The 17,995-nt window shown below is 33.4% G+C and overlaps 1 protein-coding gene across 2 annotated transcripts in view; it reads left to right on the top strand.

The window, feature by feature from the left end:
• Nucleotides 1–17,995, top strand: part of LOC123676302 (putative carbonic anhydrase 3) — a 33,875-nt gene that overhangs the window by 6,498 nt on the left and 9,382 nt on the right. The gene's annotated exons all lie outside the window — the stretch shown is intronic.

Below are 17,995 nucleotides of genomic sequence, written 5' to 3'. Positions count from 1 at the left end.
AAATATTGCTTACCCATAGGGTAATAATTTCAGACTAGTTTTCAATAAAACTTATTATTAGATACTGGTTGAGTCAAACATTGTTGAAAACGAAATTCGTTTCATTTATAATTCACCCTATAATCAAAAAAGTCGTCCGTGGAATTTTCCAATTTTTTTCATTATTGTTAGTTCGAGGGCACTATTATATTGTCAAACAGTATTGGCTTTGTTATGACCAGTTTTGAGATGCTATGAAAGAATAGATTATTACAAAAGTTTTCAAAAAGTTGTATACAATGAAAATTTTATACACAGTGACGGTAAGAGGCACGTTGCGTTGGCGCTTACCAATTGTTATTTTGTCATTGAACAATGAAAGAAATTGTACAGGTGTCCCACAAGCGAATAGTTATTTATAATAAAGTGCAGAAGGCATTGATATTCTTCCACGAGTTCAAAATTCAAGAACGAGCCACGAAGTGGCAAGTTTTTGAATGAACGAGTGGTAGAATGAGCCTTCTGTACGAGTATTATACATTATTTTCTCTAATTCATTGCATTTTCATTGAAATTAATGAAATATTTCCATAAATATAATTTAGTGATTTTTGCATTGAAAAATGTTGGTTGGCAGAACTGATTTCTTTAAGGCAAATTGATGAATTGACAGATAAAGCCGTGGCGGAAAGTTCGGAGTGCCAACATAGAATAATAAAATATAACCATGAAAACTGTGCGTTTCTGATATATTCTCGCACGATTTTGTTCTACAAGATGTGGAAGAATGAACGGAATAACCACAGAATTAGAGAAAATAAATATCGATATGGGGTTTACAAATTCTTTCATGCTATTCATTTTCAACTGACTGTTTTACTTTGGGATATGCAATCATTAATCATCGAATTAGAACCACACTGTACCTTAATTATAAAACCATCCGTAAAGCGTTAAAATTTACAAAAAATGTGAAAATTTTTCTGGTCATTCAAGAGTTTCATAGCAGAGCATTAACGGTAGTTTGATTTACATAACATAATAGTAGAAACTGTTCAGTTTTCACTCTCAACGTTCGAAACAGTAATTAAATTTTACTCTCTTCATGATCTACATTGCTTCATTTCTTCTTATACAACTTTTACTTGCATCGTATAAATTATCATGGTCCATTGTTCCCGAAGGGAATAGATCAGAGTTTAGCAGTTATTATACGTAATACCTTTATCGGTATCTTCAGGAAGAAAACAAACGTGTGGGATTTGAGGAGAATTACTTTTCCTGTATATATAATTTGAATATTTAGAGCAAGTGGAGGAATATTTCAATGATATAACGTGTTGTTTATTGTTGGTTATAGATCTGGAGGAGTTTGTGAAACTCATTCACCAATTTCTTCACCTAGTCAGAAATGTTATCCATATATTATTTCGGTTAAGGACGAAAAAAATCATAATTTGAACCATATGACAAACTGACAGCAATGAGAAATGGATTCAGATGTTTATTCTCCAATACATATCACGATTGGAAATAAAAAATTTCGAAAACTTCACTCAATAATATAATTACCTTCAAGAGTGGAGTGATACATGTATTTTTAAGATCCTCTAATTTTTCAATACCTTTTCGGTAGAAAAATCACTTCTTCATTAAGCACATGAATGTGAAAATTATGATAGTTTGAGGAAAATGGAAAATTCCAATTTTTGTATATTTCGAAAATGAAAAGGAATATCGACAGTTTCTGGTTTCATTTTCCGGAGAAAAATATAAAAAATATGTCATCGGTTCTTCTAAAACTACTGTAGTTCCGAAGATGCCATCATTATATTTTCGAAGGGAAAAAATTGATTTGATTTCTTATAGAAATTTTTATGGTTTACATTTGAAAAAACACAAAAGTTTTTATTATAACTTAAAAACTGATTGCAATAAAAAACGAATGATAACACTATTAGATTTTACTGAAAAAAGTGCCTGTAGAGTGTTTTAATTTAATGTTTCTAGCACCAATAATGAAGAAGTTATGAGAACTTTTTATTTTACGCCAATTTCCAATTCTCTCTTATAACTTGAAAACGGTTGAAGTTATCGGTTGCGGTTTTCACGAAATTAATTCCCAAAAAAATCGGAGCCAAAAATGTGGCATTCATTTTTTTCTAGCTCAAAGGGAGTTTGAGATCCCCTCTCAAGGCTACAAATTTGGACACCTGATACATGTATTAACTTAGAAGTTCGTTAGCAGAACTGACGACTGTGCAAAAATCTACGGTCACAGTCCACAGAAATAGCCGAGACAAAAATAACATTTTATCTTCTGCATAGTGGCCAGATCATACATAAGACGAGTGTTATCATAAAAAACTGGCTTCGGTCGACTCGGGGGGCAAAACGTGGGATTATTACAATTCTGTGCAATCTATATAGAATGCACAGAATTGTAACAATTGGCGATTTTCACTAAAGTTCCTTCGAATTACTGAAATGAGCCCTAGTCTTATCATGGATATACATTGTTCCTTTAGATTAAAATGTTGACTAGAAAAATGACGAGAACACTCACGAGAAATCGAAAGCTTTTGAACGTTTGCTCATTGTTTCGCCAATTGCGCCTTTGGAGAACACATAACTTTGTAAAGGATGTTTTTTTTAGAGCTATAGAACTTTAAATTGCAATAAAACAACGATGAATTATTTGATTGACATGAATTTTATTTATCCGCAAGATAATCTTGTGGCATTACATTTTAAATATGATTTCTGGCAAATGACCGCCGCCACGGCTGGCTCGGATATAGTCCAATCTGGACGTCCAATTTTTGATGACTTTTTCCAACATTTGTGGCCGTATATCGGCAATAACACGGCAAATGTTATCTTCCAAATGTTCAAGGGTTTGTGGCTTATCCGCATAGACCAATGACTTTACATAGCCCCACAGAAAGTAGTCTAGCGGTGTTGAATCACAAGATTTTGGAGGCCAATTCACAGGTCCAAACGTGAAATAAGGCGGTCACCAAACGTTTCTTTCCATAAATCGATTGTGGCACGAGCTGTGTGACATGTTGCGCCGTCTTGTTGGAACCACATCTCCTGGACATCATGGTTGTTCAATGAATGAATGAATGAAAAAGTTAGTAATCATGGCTCTATACCGATCACGGACCAATGATTCCACTAGCCCATAAAGCGCACCAAACAGTCAGTTTTTCTGGATGTAACGGTGTTTCGACATACACTTGAGGATTAGCTTCACTCCAAATGCGGCAATTTTGTTTGTTGACGTAGCCATTCAACCAGAAGTGCGCTTCATCGCTAATGGAAGTAGTGCGCGATACGTATTCCGCACAGAACCATTATTTTCGAAATGAAATTGCACTATTTGCAAGCGTTTTTCAGGCGTGAGTCTATTCATGATCAATTGCCAAACCAAACTGAGAAAAAATCACTTGACAGCTGTTAAATGGGTCGCCATCTTGAACAGTAATGCCAACTTAAAGTTATATACCTCGAAGAAAACACCCGTTATAAGTTCTTTTTATGTGGTCTCCAAGGGTCTAATTGGCGAAAAAATAAACGATATTCTTCTTGAATTTTTATGTTTCTGCTAACGCTATTAGCAGGAAATTATACAAGAGGCTTTGAAATTGTTATACACGCAAATTATGCTCGAAGCTAGAAATTATTATTCTAAATATATACGCAAAATCTCATCCAGATCGAATCTGTTGTCACGGAAATATCGAGTATTTCTTTTCTCTATTTCTGTGATAAATCCGTTCATTCTGTCATACCTTGTAGAACAGAATCATGCGTGAATATCTATAATTCACACAGATTTCATGGTTATATTTTATTATTAAATGTTGGTATTCGGAACTCTCCTGCTAAGGATTTATCTAAGATGTCTAAAAACCTGGTGTATGGACAGATTAACTTTCGTTGCAAATTGCAAATTTTGATAATATTAGTTTTAATTGATGTATACTGTCAAAATCAAAGGAAAAAAGATCGAAATGAAAGGTATGACATTGCGGCGCCGCCACGAAATAAAACTAATATTTTCAATTTGGTCGAATGTCATTCCATTCAAGAATTGACGAGTACATTCACCATGTTTTTAGACATCTTAGATTTATCTATTATCTGTTATAATTGAGATGCAAAAAACTGTTCTGCCAACCCATCATACGATTTTTATGAAAAACGTGGCACGAAGTGACGCGTTTTTGAATTTTGAACTCGTGAAAGAATATCAATGCCTTCTGCACTATTCAACTATTCTTATGGCACATATCAGCTGAAAATTTGAAACGAAATGTAATTAAATGATAGAGCAATCCGATCGATGAACAAACACGAAAAAAAAACGTAATTTGCAATTAGATCTTTTTTTTTTTTGAATACCCATTTACAATTGAGTCTAAACCTAATCCAATAAATCTAAGAGAAGTTTTTTGATATCGTTCCTAATTCCGGACCCGAATTACTCTGGTGCTTTTGTTTCGTTTGGTCTTTGTGCAATAATCCTCTCAACTATTTTTTCTTTGGCTGATAGTAGACTTAGATATTGGCCTGAAGTTTTGTGATAATTTTTTAGCTTTCCCTGGCTCATTGGGCACTTTCCTTTCTTTCCGTTTCCTAGCTGTTTATAGAGACAGAAACATTTAATGATATAGAAAACGATGTGGAAAACAAATTTGGCCAATCTCCTCCAAATCAAAGAGGCTTGGTCTTTCCCACAAGTCTCCATCCAGATTTTAAACTCCGTTAATCTTTATTGGGGGCACCAGTATGTCTAGTAAGAAATTTCATCCAAATAGCTCTAGTAGTTTACGAAAAGAGCTCAGAATGGAAAACTAACAAATTTTTTTTATTCGAAATTTGGATTCCACACATTCCAAAAAGTAAAATGTACTGCTTCCATAGGAGGGGTACTTCCTCGAATGATTGCAGAGGTTTATATTTGTAAATAATGAACCACAATCAGAGTAAAGCATTAATGATTCAGGCTTGAGAGCAATGCAATTGAAAAAGTTATGGGCATAATCACATAAAATAAATTTTTTTTACCGCGAACTCCAATTGATGATGTTTCTAGTTGGAGTATCAGATATCAGTTCGATTTATGCGTGATTTATATACCTTTGAGTACAATTAGTTATCGTACTACACGTGATTTGATTTGTTTATATTTCTAGACTCATGTGAATTGTGAATAAAAAAGGTGATTTTTATTGTTCCTGATTCTTCTAATGATACAGATTGTCAATATAATAATGCAGCAGAACTTAACTGATTTATGGATTTATACCTGTCCTCTGTCGAGAGAAAAATTTTGTTAATTATTGAAATGTAGATTAATGTTGATTACTTTCAGAATAACATGTGAAATTTTGTTTTCTTTCGCAACTATCTGAGTTGATGGATGGCCAAGAAATACAACGTTCAATTTCAGCTTTCCACGGAATTGATCCAAAAGTGAGTTTCTTTTTGATCCATCCCAAAATTACATCGATTTCATCAATGGATATAAATACGTCCGTTCGGCGTTTACAGTCTTATGTTAGAGCTATTTGCATGAAACTCAATCCATGAATTTTTAAGGCAGAAATCAAAGAAAAAAAATTGAAAATTAATTTCCCGGAAGCTTACCAATACATAATGAAATGTAAAAACACATATGGCCACGATGATACTGAATACAATATTCTTACCGTTAAATCCTTGATTTTATTGAATTGACTATTTTTCTATTATTATTTCGCGCGTTGATATATTTTGCCTGAAGAAAATTTCAAAGCTTTAGTATTTTTTGCTTCGATATATTCCGCGATCAGCTTCCTTCAAATATTCAATGGAATATTTCTATAAAAAAAAGGAATAAAGAAAGGAAAAAAATTTTTAGCAACTCTTAACTATTTCTAATTAATCATTATTTCCATGATAATAATCAACACTGACTGATATCACATGATTTGAAAATGATTATTAGACAACTCGTGGATAATTTTTGATCGATTATTTTCCAATTTAGGTGAACCTCTTGTTTTATTTATTTCATCATTAATTCAGTTTATATTCACATATGATATCGATCAGGTTATACCTATCGAACAATTTTTCTTATGACAACGTTTAAGACAAATATATTTACGTATTGATGTTATTATATCCTAACAATTAGAATTTTTTATTATATCGATAAGCAAAACGAAAACTTAACATACTTATTGATCGAATAATAAACTTAATTTCCCTAATACTCGTAAGAGAAAACTGTAAAAGAATATTAAAATATTGTTCTTCCTCCTATCTTGCTCTGTCTGTGTATACTCACATGCTTGTACCAGACTTAGTTTCTATAATTCTTATCTGATTTTGATGAAATTTGGTAATAGCACTCAGTTTGGCCAGTAGATGGTTCCATACCAATTTCAGCTTTTCCATTTTATAGCTCATATGTCCAATTTTGATGAAATTTGTGATGTAGATTTGTTTAAATTGGATCAAAAGTGCTTTAGTCCGAATTCTATGAAAATTGGTAGGAATTGTGAGATAGTTTCGTAACAACATCGAATATTCGGTTCGATATTCGTAAACCTAATATTTTGATAACTAGAAATTACTAGACAATAGTTTTTCAGAAACATCGAAATATTATCGTCATTGAAAAGGTATAATATTGTTTCCCTTATTCCACCTCTATCATCAGACCAACAATCCCTCATAGAAACTTGAAATTCCGGATTGAAATTACTATTATTATCAATTTATCTTTCTGGGTAGATATGAGGTTCATAGATACAAACTGACAGAATAATATGTAAGATGCACAAGTAATTTCAGTAGTTACGGTTAGTTTCAATAGAAGGACAATTTTGTGGAAAATTGTCAAATTACATCGATTAGTTCTTCATTTAAAACTTCTTCGGCATTGTTATTTGAGTTCAAAATCAATTGCTTCATCACAAATTTTTAGGATATTTGAATTTCAAAAGAGGAACTAAAAATTATAAATCCATGGTCAATCAATGAGAGAACCAATTCATTTAAATTTTCTCATTCTATGTCAACTTAATTCAATGGATGTAGGCTGGACAGATATTAATTTTAAATTTTTGATGGAATTCTTCAGCGTCCTTTGAAAACTATATAAGAATTATTATCATAAAATCAGTGGCTATACTGCATTGATATTCTTGAAATTGGAATCAAAAAATCAGATTTGAACAAGGAAAGAAGCAATATCAAGTTTAAAGCTTGGAGAATAATATTCATTAGTAGATTTTTCTTTGTAATATGCATTTTTTTAATTCATATTTTATGATGATACTCTATCAAATACCGGATTCAAATCTTCATTTGTCAATATTTTACTTCCCAACGAGAATGCTCGTATCTGCTAAATATTGAATTTATCAACCTACTGATTATGGACTCAAATATGCAAAAATGTCCACAGAAGTTTTCAGTATGATTTATACCACTATATTTAAATTATCGATAAACTGCACATACGAGGACGTTCGTATGATAAGATGCAACTGTTCAAATATAATCGACGTAATCGTAATTTTGTTTGTTAGAACTTGAAGGCAAATATGAAAGGATCAATATATTTGAATTATTCATTATAAACGGGGTAAATCGTCTTTTTTTTTGGTTTATTAGTGTATCTTTGAAATAAAATCTAGAATTTTAAAGGAGATCGATGAATATTGCACTTTTCGACTGGGTTTTATTGATTTTTTTATCTCATTTTCAATTTTCTGAATGAAAATCTTGAATATCATCCTTCACAGTAGAAATAAATACTTATTGTGTTTAAATATTATTATATTGTTATAGCTTGAAGAACACTTACATAAGCCAACAAAATGAAAAAAAATTGTACCGGAAAACAAACAAGTAAATTAGATGTTTTAAATGTGCTTATTCCAAAAACACCATCAGATTTTTTTCTGTAAGCTCTATAGTTTTGGAGCTCTTTTATTTGATCTAAATTATCCGGTGAATTTTGGTACTTTTTTTTTCAAATAGAAATAAATAAAGAAAAAGTCCGAAGGAGTCAAATCTGGGGACCTTGAGGGCCATTTAATCAATCCTCTCCTTCTTTTCAACCTTTTTGGGAAAACATTTAAATAGGCTCATCATTAGTAAAATTTGGGGGCGTCCCATCTTGTTCAAACCATAAATCACAAATCAGTACCAGGGTTCCTTCAATGAAATAGGGTCCTATGATTCGATTGTTTTTAATTGCAACCCAAACATTTAACTTTTCTGGATAATCAGTATTTCTAGATATTGAAATTTTAATAACCATGATGCATAATAATACTGTAATGAAAGAGATGAATCCTACAAAAATATATATCATTGAATAGGTCATTGAGAGACCTCCAAATTGAGGTGTCACATGACTTACTTCTATATTTTCTCATTTTTTCCCATTGCAGAAAATTGATGATGTCATTACTGACCATAATATATGTCACATGAATGTCGAAAATTGGGAAATCTGAAATACAAATTGACATGATGCAATATTTTTAAGAAGATTTGTTTTTTGAGAAAAAATGAATTTATTCCATACATTTGCACCATACTGTATATTCAAACTTATATCACAATTGAATTCCAATTTTTTGCACTTCTACACTACCTGCCAAAGTCACGATGTTCTAATTTTTTTAGTGGTCTTTCTTACTTGACCGTATTGGGTACAGAAACTTTCAGCTTTTACTCCATGATGGAAGTCTAGCGTCCACAGTCTCTCAGACTATATTATAGATCTCCAATGTTATTAGAATCAATAAATCCATCGAGACAGAATTGTTATTAAAATAAATCAACCCAGACAATCATTAAATTTCCCTCCAGAAATGGATTTCTCGATTTCTAGCTGTTGTAGTGCGATCGAAATCAACATCAATGCCAGCATCTATAATTTAGTTGATGAATTAGTGTCACCACTGGAGAAAAACGTTGTTGAATTCTTGATGGTTGCGATGATTGAGTGTTGACGTGGTCGCGATCTTTTACCGAAGGTATCTTCTATTATTTCTATCGATCCCGCATGAAAATTTAATTTTTCAACACGAAATTCCTACGATATACGACTATAAGAGGTGACATAAAAACATTGATCACTTTTGACTAGTTTACCGAAGGACAACTGAGTTATCCACTTCAGTTGTATCATTAATTCCAATGATAAATGAAGTAATGTAATCTTCATTATTACTTTCGTTATTGAAATTGAATCCGAATACAGCAACAGACTTGCTCAACTCTTCAAAATAAGATTTCACTTTTATGTTTTAGTGTCTTATAGTTTAGGTTTTTTAATTCGACTTATTGTTCCTTTAAACTTTCAAGCAGAATCAAATACTTAGGGCATAATTGACAAAGAAACCATACGACCCAGAAGGTGCTGTTTGAATATTAATTTTTTTTTGGTAGAACATAGAGAATATAGAGAAATTATTGAAATTTGGAGAAAAAACGAAGGGTTTGCAATTTTTTTTAATAAAGTTGTTAATAATGTTGTTGTCCACCGCGATTATCTATACGCCTCCCAACACGTCTCGGCATTGTTGCAATAAGATGGTATATTTCTTCTTAAGGGATACTATCCCAAGCTACTTCATGTCTCAATATCACCAAAGTCCGTGGGGGCTGGGGTAAATTTCCAAGCTTTCTACTCATGATTTCCCAAAAATGCTCTTTGGGCGAAAGATCGGGAGATATGGGCGCTTCGAAAAAGATTAAACTAACTCTGGCAACATGAGGTGTTACAATATTGTATTCTCGGGCCGGTTAAGGTAAGGGAGAAAATATGGCTCCACGATTTCTTGAAAGTAACGCAGCGCTATCATGTTACCTCGAACATGGACTAAAGGTGACCTACTTGCATGTGCAATAGCACCCTATACCATAACGCCTACTGCCCGGTGTACATGACGCTCAACATCAAACTGAGGTTCACGTCTTTCTCCCCTACGTCGTCTAACCCTTCTTCGACTATCATGTGCACCCAAGAAATATCGAGATCCATCAGAAAAGACAACCTGATGCCATTTCGCATTCCAATGTTGACGTTCTCTGCACCACTGTAATCGTTGCCGGCGATGCTCAACCATCAGAGGTACACAAGATGGGGTCGATAATGCTGCTATCCAAAAAACCCTAAACCGTTCGGACAGTTACAGGATGGCCTTGTTCTCCTAACCACTCATCAGCCAAAGATCGAGTTGTCGCAAATCGGTCTCTAATGGCCATAAGTCTTAGACGTCGACCTTGAACATCATTTGAGCCCCTTCGAAGTCCGGTGCCTACTCTTCTTTGATTTTGGGCATTATCGAACCACGCTTGACAACATCTCATAGCAGTAGTTGGATTTCTATTCATACGGTTAGCGATCTCTCGAAATGACAACCCCGCCTCCCGTAGACCAATAATTCGACTTCTTTCAAATTCACTTAACTGGTGATAAATTCCGCGTTACACGTATTGTAGGCATTTCAACAACAACTAAACATCGACTTTGGGTCTCCCCGAACAGCTGGTTTGTTGTAAAATTTAAAAAACTTGCAAAAAAAGGACTACATTTATTTAAGTTTTCACATGAAAAAACCGATTTTTCTCCAAATTCAATAATTTACTCCTTGCTATACTATCCGAAATAAACAGGAAAAAAATTTTGAACAGCCATATTTACGAAACCTGTTGGATTTTTCCCATTAACGAACTTAATAATAATAATTTGGAATTTTAAAAAACGAAAGCATGAGAAGCATCCTCTAAACACGGAAACAGAATATTGAAAATTATATAACATAAGATCAGCATACAAGGTGTTACCAAATAAAAATTATATTTTGCTCTCAGTCTTTTGTCAATATAAACGTGTCCGCATAGTAGGCACCTTCTACAAACTTTACCACTAAGTTGATAATACCCTGTATATGACACTCTACAGGCTGAAATTGATCAAACATTTTTAGTTCCACCTCAGTTAATTGCATATATTCCATCATATATACCTCAATCTCTAATCATACGTTTGAGCAATTGAAACGAAAACTAAACATTTTCTGATAACCAAAGTATTCAAATATCATTACGATAGTTGAATTATCAGAGTTTATAATGGCATCTAAGTACTAATTATTCAAAATTATTAAGAAACTAACAATTGTTCATGCAAAACAGTGATAATCTAGAATTCTAATACATAATTAAAAAAAACCATGCATTTCCAATGAGAATTAGGTTCTTCGCACAGAATGTTGAAATGTAGCCAACAAAATGAATGTTTGTTTTGAATTTCTATTTTCAATCCGAAATTAACTACTCACATAATTGCTCTGAATCTAGTTGATAGCTAGTATCAAAGCTATAATTGCAATTTTGTTGATGTTAATGTCTAGAATAGGTTAAAACATATCCTAGTGTTTAGTCTTTAGCCCAAACCTGCCAATTTAGAGTGTTTGACTGTTATGAATATGACGATTAACATAATTACTGAACATTACCTTTAGTAGGAAAATTTACTTTAATTACTAAATTAATAAGGATTCGCTGATATCCGTATAAGTGAATTCATTCGAAATAAGTAGGTAACTTAGATTTATATTCAAAAGCATAATTCCCCGACCTTGTTCATTATGAGTCCACTTTTGAAAATTTTTCCATTGAATCAAAATTCAAATGAAATTTCAGATCCTGTTTCCGAGTTGTTTTTTAGATATTGACATTCCGGGGAAAAATAATTTTAAAATTCAAAAGAATAAAATCCTAAAAAAAAGGAAAGCAATGGCGTGAAGACAAGATCTTTTTTGCACTTGTTTCAATTTGTAATTTTTCACAAAATTTTGCGTCTTCTGTCTCCTGAACATAAATTTGATTCAGATTTCCTGTTCTATGGCATGCTATGGAAACATAGAAAGCGTGGCAAAATATCATTATTATTTGATCAAAGCATACTATCGAAAAAAGCCTAATATTGCAGTTTCAATGTTTTAATCGGTAGAAAAAAATCAGTATTCCTGAAGGTCCATCTCGACAAATTTGCATTGAGAATATGTAAGATTGCAAGGAAAAAGGCCACTTAGAATCACGAGATCAAAATCACTGCTAATAAAAATGTTACAATCTAACAGATGAAATTTGTGACTTCCTCAATTATTGCGATTTGCGAGTATGATACAAATAATAATGACGTTGAATAAATGTTGATATTAGATTGGTTGTGGGGATATTCATTCCTAACAGTTGTAGCATAGCATTTTCCAATGAAAAAAATATATAGGGCTGAAAGACTTAAACACTAAGTCAAAGTATTGATACACAGTCCGTTTGGTACTCTCCTATTTAATATAAGACAAGTTTGAATAAATTAAAATAGCGAATAAATATATATATATTTATAGTTGATTATTCCATGAGTCGATAATGATACCAATTATTCCCTAGGCTTATTACTATTGGATTATATATATTTGGGTTATATAAAATACAGAGTATTCACTAATACACAGATGTTGATATTAATCGTTTATTCTCAAGACAACTAACTCAAGTCTTACTCTATCTCAAAAGCAAGTACAATTCACAAGGCACAACGGGAGGACCTGACCGAAGCCAGGTTAGAAGAGACTGTCACTCTAAAGTCTTATGCCTGACGTTCGCTCTCGACCATCGAAGGTTCATTCTTGTTTTCTCTCTCGATGGCCCTCGATGGCCTCGCCACGCGCAGACTCGTAGCGCCACCGCACGACATGCAATAACACTATCAAGTGTAGGGTTGGTTGTCTCTCTCGTAATCTGTTCGGATGAAGTAATATTCTAACACTCCCTCCCTTCATCGAACTACATCCAGCATTCTCCACTCCAAGTCTAATCTATAAACAGAACTCAATTAGTTTATACTCTAGTCTCTAGAAATACTCTGAAAACAAAAATTCAATGAGTTAGTATTAAATCATTAGTTTTTGAGTTAATCTCTTATGACCGTCTGATGGTAAAGGTTTTATCATTATGTCATCCACATTCTCCTTGGTTGGAATCCATCTCACTGTGATTCTCTTTACTTCAACACATTGTTTTATGAAATCACCATGTGTTTCAGCCATATGTCTTCTAAGTCCAGATTTCTCTCTATGTAGTAGGTCGTCATTTATTACCTCTAAATGATCATCAAATACTTTTAGTTTGTGACTACCATCTTTCTTGGTGCAGTCTCCAGCGGATTTGTTGTCACACCAGACTGTTGTAGGAAACATCAGTTTTCCTATCACAAATCTAAGTACCTTGTCAAGAATTATTAATTCTTGATAGGCATTATTCATGGCTAGGTATTCGGCTCTACAAGTGGACAATGTGACATAGGTTTGATTATGGCTTCTCCAAGCTATTACATCTTCAAACAATCTAATAACATACCTTTCAGTTGATGACAAGTCGGTATGGTCTCTAAATGTTGCATCGGTAAATGCCTCTTAGTATTCAGTTTGAGCGGTGAATTTAAGACTTAAATTCACAGTACCTTTCATATACCTGACGATTCTCTTTACACCTTTCCAATCAGCTTCGGTCGGCTTCATTTGTTTTCTCGTTAAATAGTTAACAGCAAACGTAGTGTCTACCATTTGATGGATACATTAAGCTACCAATAGCTTCTCTATAAGGAACTCTTTTCATCTCTATAAGGAACTCTTTTCATCTCTATAAGGAACTCTTTTCATCTCTATGAGGAACTCTTTTCATCTCTATAAGGAACTCTTTTCATCTTTAGTTTATCTGAGTCATCTTGTAGATTCTCCGATTGATTTCTCTTAATCCTATTTTCAATCTGTCTGGTTACCATAGGAGTATTTTGAGCATTGCAGTCATTCATATATAATCTATCTAATATATTCATGGTATAATTTGATTGATTGATTTATATACCTCTCTTCTCGGTTTCTCTTTATATTTATATCATTTCTCCTCCATGTATATAAACAAGTCCATGTATATCATTCTCTGAACCAAGTTTCTAGATCTCTTCAGTGAATCTCTTATTACATCTCTTTGGACTTATCTTCAGTCCATATAGGGCTTTCCGGAGTTTATATACATAAGATCGTTTGATCTCATTGTCAATGTCTATTTCATCAAGAATCACCATATAGATCTCCTCTATAGTGCCATTTAAAAAGGCAGGTTTTTACTTCTGATTGACAAGCATGTAAATCATACTTATTAATTATTGCAAATGTAGCTCTAATTACTGGAAGTCTAATGTCATAGATATTTTTGACCTTAAAGCCTCGTATGACTAATCTTACTTTGTATCATATAAGACCATTTGCCTCTAATTTTCTCTCGAATACCATTTCGAGTCTATAATGTTTGCCCGTTTTCCAGATATTTGAAGATTCCTTTTATCTACCAAAATCCAAACCTTATTTTGTATCATGGAATCAATTTCTTCTTTTTATAGCTTTCTTCCATAAGTGGCCTTCTCTAGAATTTATAGCTTCCTTGAATTTTATTGGTTCTCTATTTAATGAAGAAATAAGACAAAGCCTCATATCTTCTTCTCTATCAGGTTTCTCATATTTACCTAAAATAATAATATTAATAGTTTGATCTTTATTGATAACTAGTTATCCAAAGGCAATCGACCGAGGTCGTTCAGCCCAATTTCTAAAATATTATTCTCTGAGTAATTAAGAAACCTTGCATAGCTTACGTCCTTTACGATTTTCTTCAAGTGTAGCAGGGTATTGGCCTTTTGATCGGCAGTTCCCTTATTTTGGCTCTTTCGAGTTTTTCATCCAATCCCAGTCGATTATATTTTCCTGGGTCTGTAATTTTTCTTTAGTGTCATCAAGTGGTTTATTTCTATAAACATCTTTGTAGGCAAGTTTCTTGTTAAATCTCACATGTAGCTCGAGCTTGAATGCCACGTCAAGTATCCTGTAGCGGTATAGCCCACTAGGACAGCTTTCAGGGCACATTATCCAAATTTCAAGCTGGGTTTTGGAATCTTAATGTATGCGAACATCGCAATACATAATAATACTTACAAATACTTCCAATACATCCAAAATCTCTCAATTTGATCAAAGTGGCATTTTGCATTTGGTGCAAACTTTGTCAACGGTGTTTGATATCTGATAGACTTGTGTGTTCTGTTGTACACATCTATAGATGCATCAATACCAATCTCCCACATACTCTTAGGTAGTCTGGAATCAAAAATGTATGTACGAACCTTCTTTTGGATCGTCGAGTTAAACCTCTCTGCTCTCTCGTTCTCTATATTTTCTCTACTCAGTACTTCTGGGAATTTCCTTTCGGTAAATCTGTACCTTAATCTGACCTGATATAATATACCTTCTCATTTTTCTCCAACAAGTTTTTTTTTTTGTTGATATTAAGAATTTCTTTAATGCTTCAGCCAACTCATCTTCTGTTTTAATGGATATGCTTTAGCAAGTCTCCAATAGTCTTCTATGTAGACATTAATGAATCTTTACTGACCTGAATGAGATGGTGATTTAATAAGTCCCATCGTGTCAGTGTGTGTCAACTGGTTGTTTCTCAGCTCTCATTCTGTCTCTTTAAAGTGTAATTTCTCCATTGTCGATATGATACATACTTCACGTTCTAAGTTTTGGATAGATTCCAAGTTATCGATCTAAATTACCTCTCTACTGATATGACTGCAATCCCAATTTTTCTTGTTGCTCAGATTGTGTTTCATGTGTTTTGTCAGTTGAAACTTGTGAACTTTCTCTTTAGGTGAAAAGATGAGATTATATTACTTCTCCCTCCCAATCGCAGATTCTGGTTCTCCCTCCGAACCTAATAACTCGTTATTGGAATGTGTCTGCGATTGTAAGCTCATCTCATCTTCTTTGCTTATCGTTGCTTGACTTTTTAAAACAATCTCATGATTAATCTTATTGTAAACACTTAGGATTTGGAATTGTCCTCTAAAACAATTTCATTATTAACCTCATTATAAACTCTTAGGACCTGTTCTCTAAAACAAATTCATTATTAATCTTATTGTAAACTTTTAGGACTTGGACATCTAAGTAAATATTGAACCCAGAGTCTGCGAGTTTATGTAAGGGAAGTAAATTCTCAGAAATCTCTTTCTCTGCAAATACGTTTTGCCACTTCTTAGTATTCTCATCTATAGAATCTAAATATAAGATTAACTCACCCTTACCATCGATTACAATGACTGCTTTCTCGTTTTATTCGCTCTCTATACTCATATTTTGACATCTCTCAAAGTTTCTCAAAATCAGACAATCATTTACGATATGGTCTGTTGCTACAGAATCTGCAAAGAAGTTAATGATTGGATCAAGTTTACCTGTTTAAGTTTCTCTATGCTTTATACTTCCAACCCTTCTTGCCTTGGAGCGACCCTCTTTGTTGAATCTCTTACTCTCTCTCATTCTTCTCTGGTCTACGTGGCTTCGTTCTTAGTGTTGAGACGTGGCTTGTTCATCCTACCTCTACTCGATCCTCTAAATTGAACGTTTCGTTCATGCCACCATTGTTAATTCAATCCTCTTACTTGATTGTCCCACAACCGAAACAGAGTCACTTACTTACTCTGTTGCACAAATTTGAATCGGTTGACCAGTGTCTCTCTTTGTTACACCGGAAGCATTTTAATTTATGTACCCGTTGAAATTTTGGAGTCTCCTCTTCAATTTCAGACCTCTTCTCAACCTCTAATCTCTCTGATCCCGTCTAAATTACCTTCTTGGTTTGGGGTCTGTCTCCTGGTCAGATCTGCATCTCGTAACTCGGATATGACTGGTAATACAGCCTGATAAAGTGCAGATCTCATCTTTTTGAGCAGTTAGCTTAATCACACCTCGAAAGCTTCATACTCTCATACTATCGAGTCGAATCTTTCACAGAAATCATCGACCGATTCGTATTTCTCCATTTTAATGGAGTACAAGTAAGCTCTTACCTGAAGTGAGAGTGTCGCATTTGACTTGCACTTCCTGGAGAACCTCAAACCTCTACTTACTTCAACAGGGTCTTAGGATATTGAAAGTTTTCTTTTAAGTAATTCTCCTCAATTATGTTTATGATAATATCTCATACTCAATTACTTCTCTTGGATTTGTTAGCCTCTGAAAAAGTTTGGTTACTCGTTCTCTGCTCTATGACGTCCAACAAATCATCTGTCAAAAAGCTCTGATCATAGACTGTCCATCCAGATTTTAAAATTTGAATTCTGTTCTGTAACATGGATTAATTTTAAATACCTGGGTTTTCTAATATTCTAGAATTTAACCCCAAAAATTATTCTCTCAATTCTAATCACCTCTGTAAAATGAATTAATTTTTGTTAAATACAGCTGGGTTTTCTCAAACTCTTAAATCTCTAAAATTTAATCTCAAAAATATTCTCATAACTAATTACCTCTGTTACATGAATAAATTTTAAATATAGCTGGGTTTTCTCGTACTCTGACCTCTAAAATTCCACCAAAAATTTTCTTATAACTCTAATTACCTTCTGTAACATGAATAAATTTTTGTATACCTGGGTTTTCTCGCACTCTAATCTCTAATATTCTCTACTCTACTCTACTCTATTGTCGACAATTTCTACTCTCTCAAATCTCTAAATCTCTAATATCTCAAAAGGGGGTTTTGTGTAATGACTAAAATTTCTCTAGCATTTCTCATCCATCTCTTACGTATCACTCGTTGATACTGCTCTAGTCAGCTAAAATCAAGGAAATGGGCAATTATTAATTGCATGAAAAACTTACATTGGTTCTGACCATTCTCTCTTTCCTCGTAATGCATGAAACCTATATCTTCTGCACTTACGGAAATGGTGGAATCGCTATGATAATCCACCAATGGTTTTCCTTGATTTCCTTTGGCTGCCATCTATTTCAGGATTTATGAAACAAAATATTTATATTATGTATCTTAAGATTTTTGTGCATTATATGCTCTTTTAGTA

This window comes from Harmonia axyridis, chromosome 3 (assembly GCF_914767665.1).
Source record: "Harmonia axyridis chromosome 3, icHarAxyr1.1, whole genome shotgun sequence".
Taxonomy (NCBI): Eukaryota; Metazoa; Arthropoda; class Insecta; order Coleoptera; family Coccinellidae; genus Harmonia; species Harmonia axyridis.
Note: the sequence above shows the minus strand (reverse complement) of the source record. Positions and strands in the feature narration are given on the sequence as shown.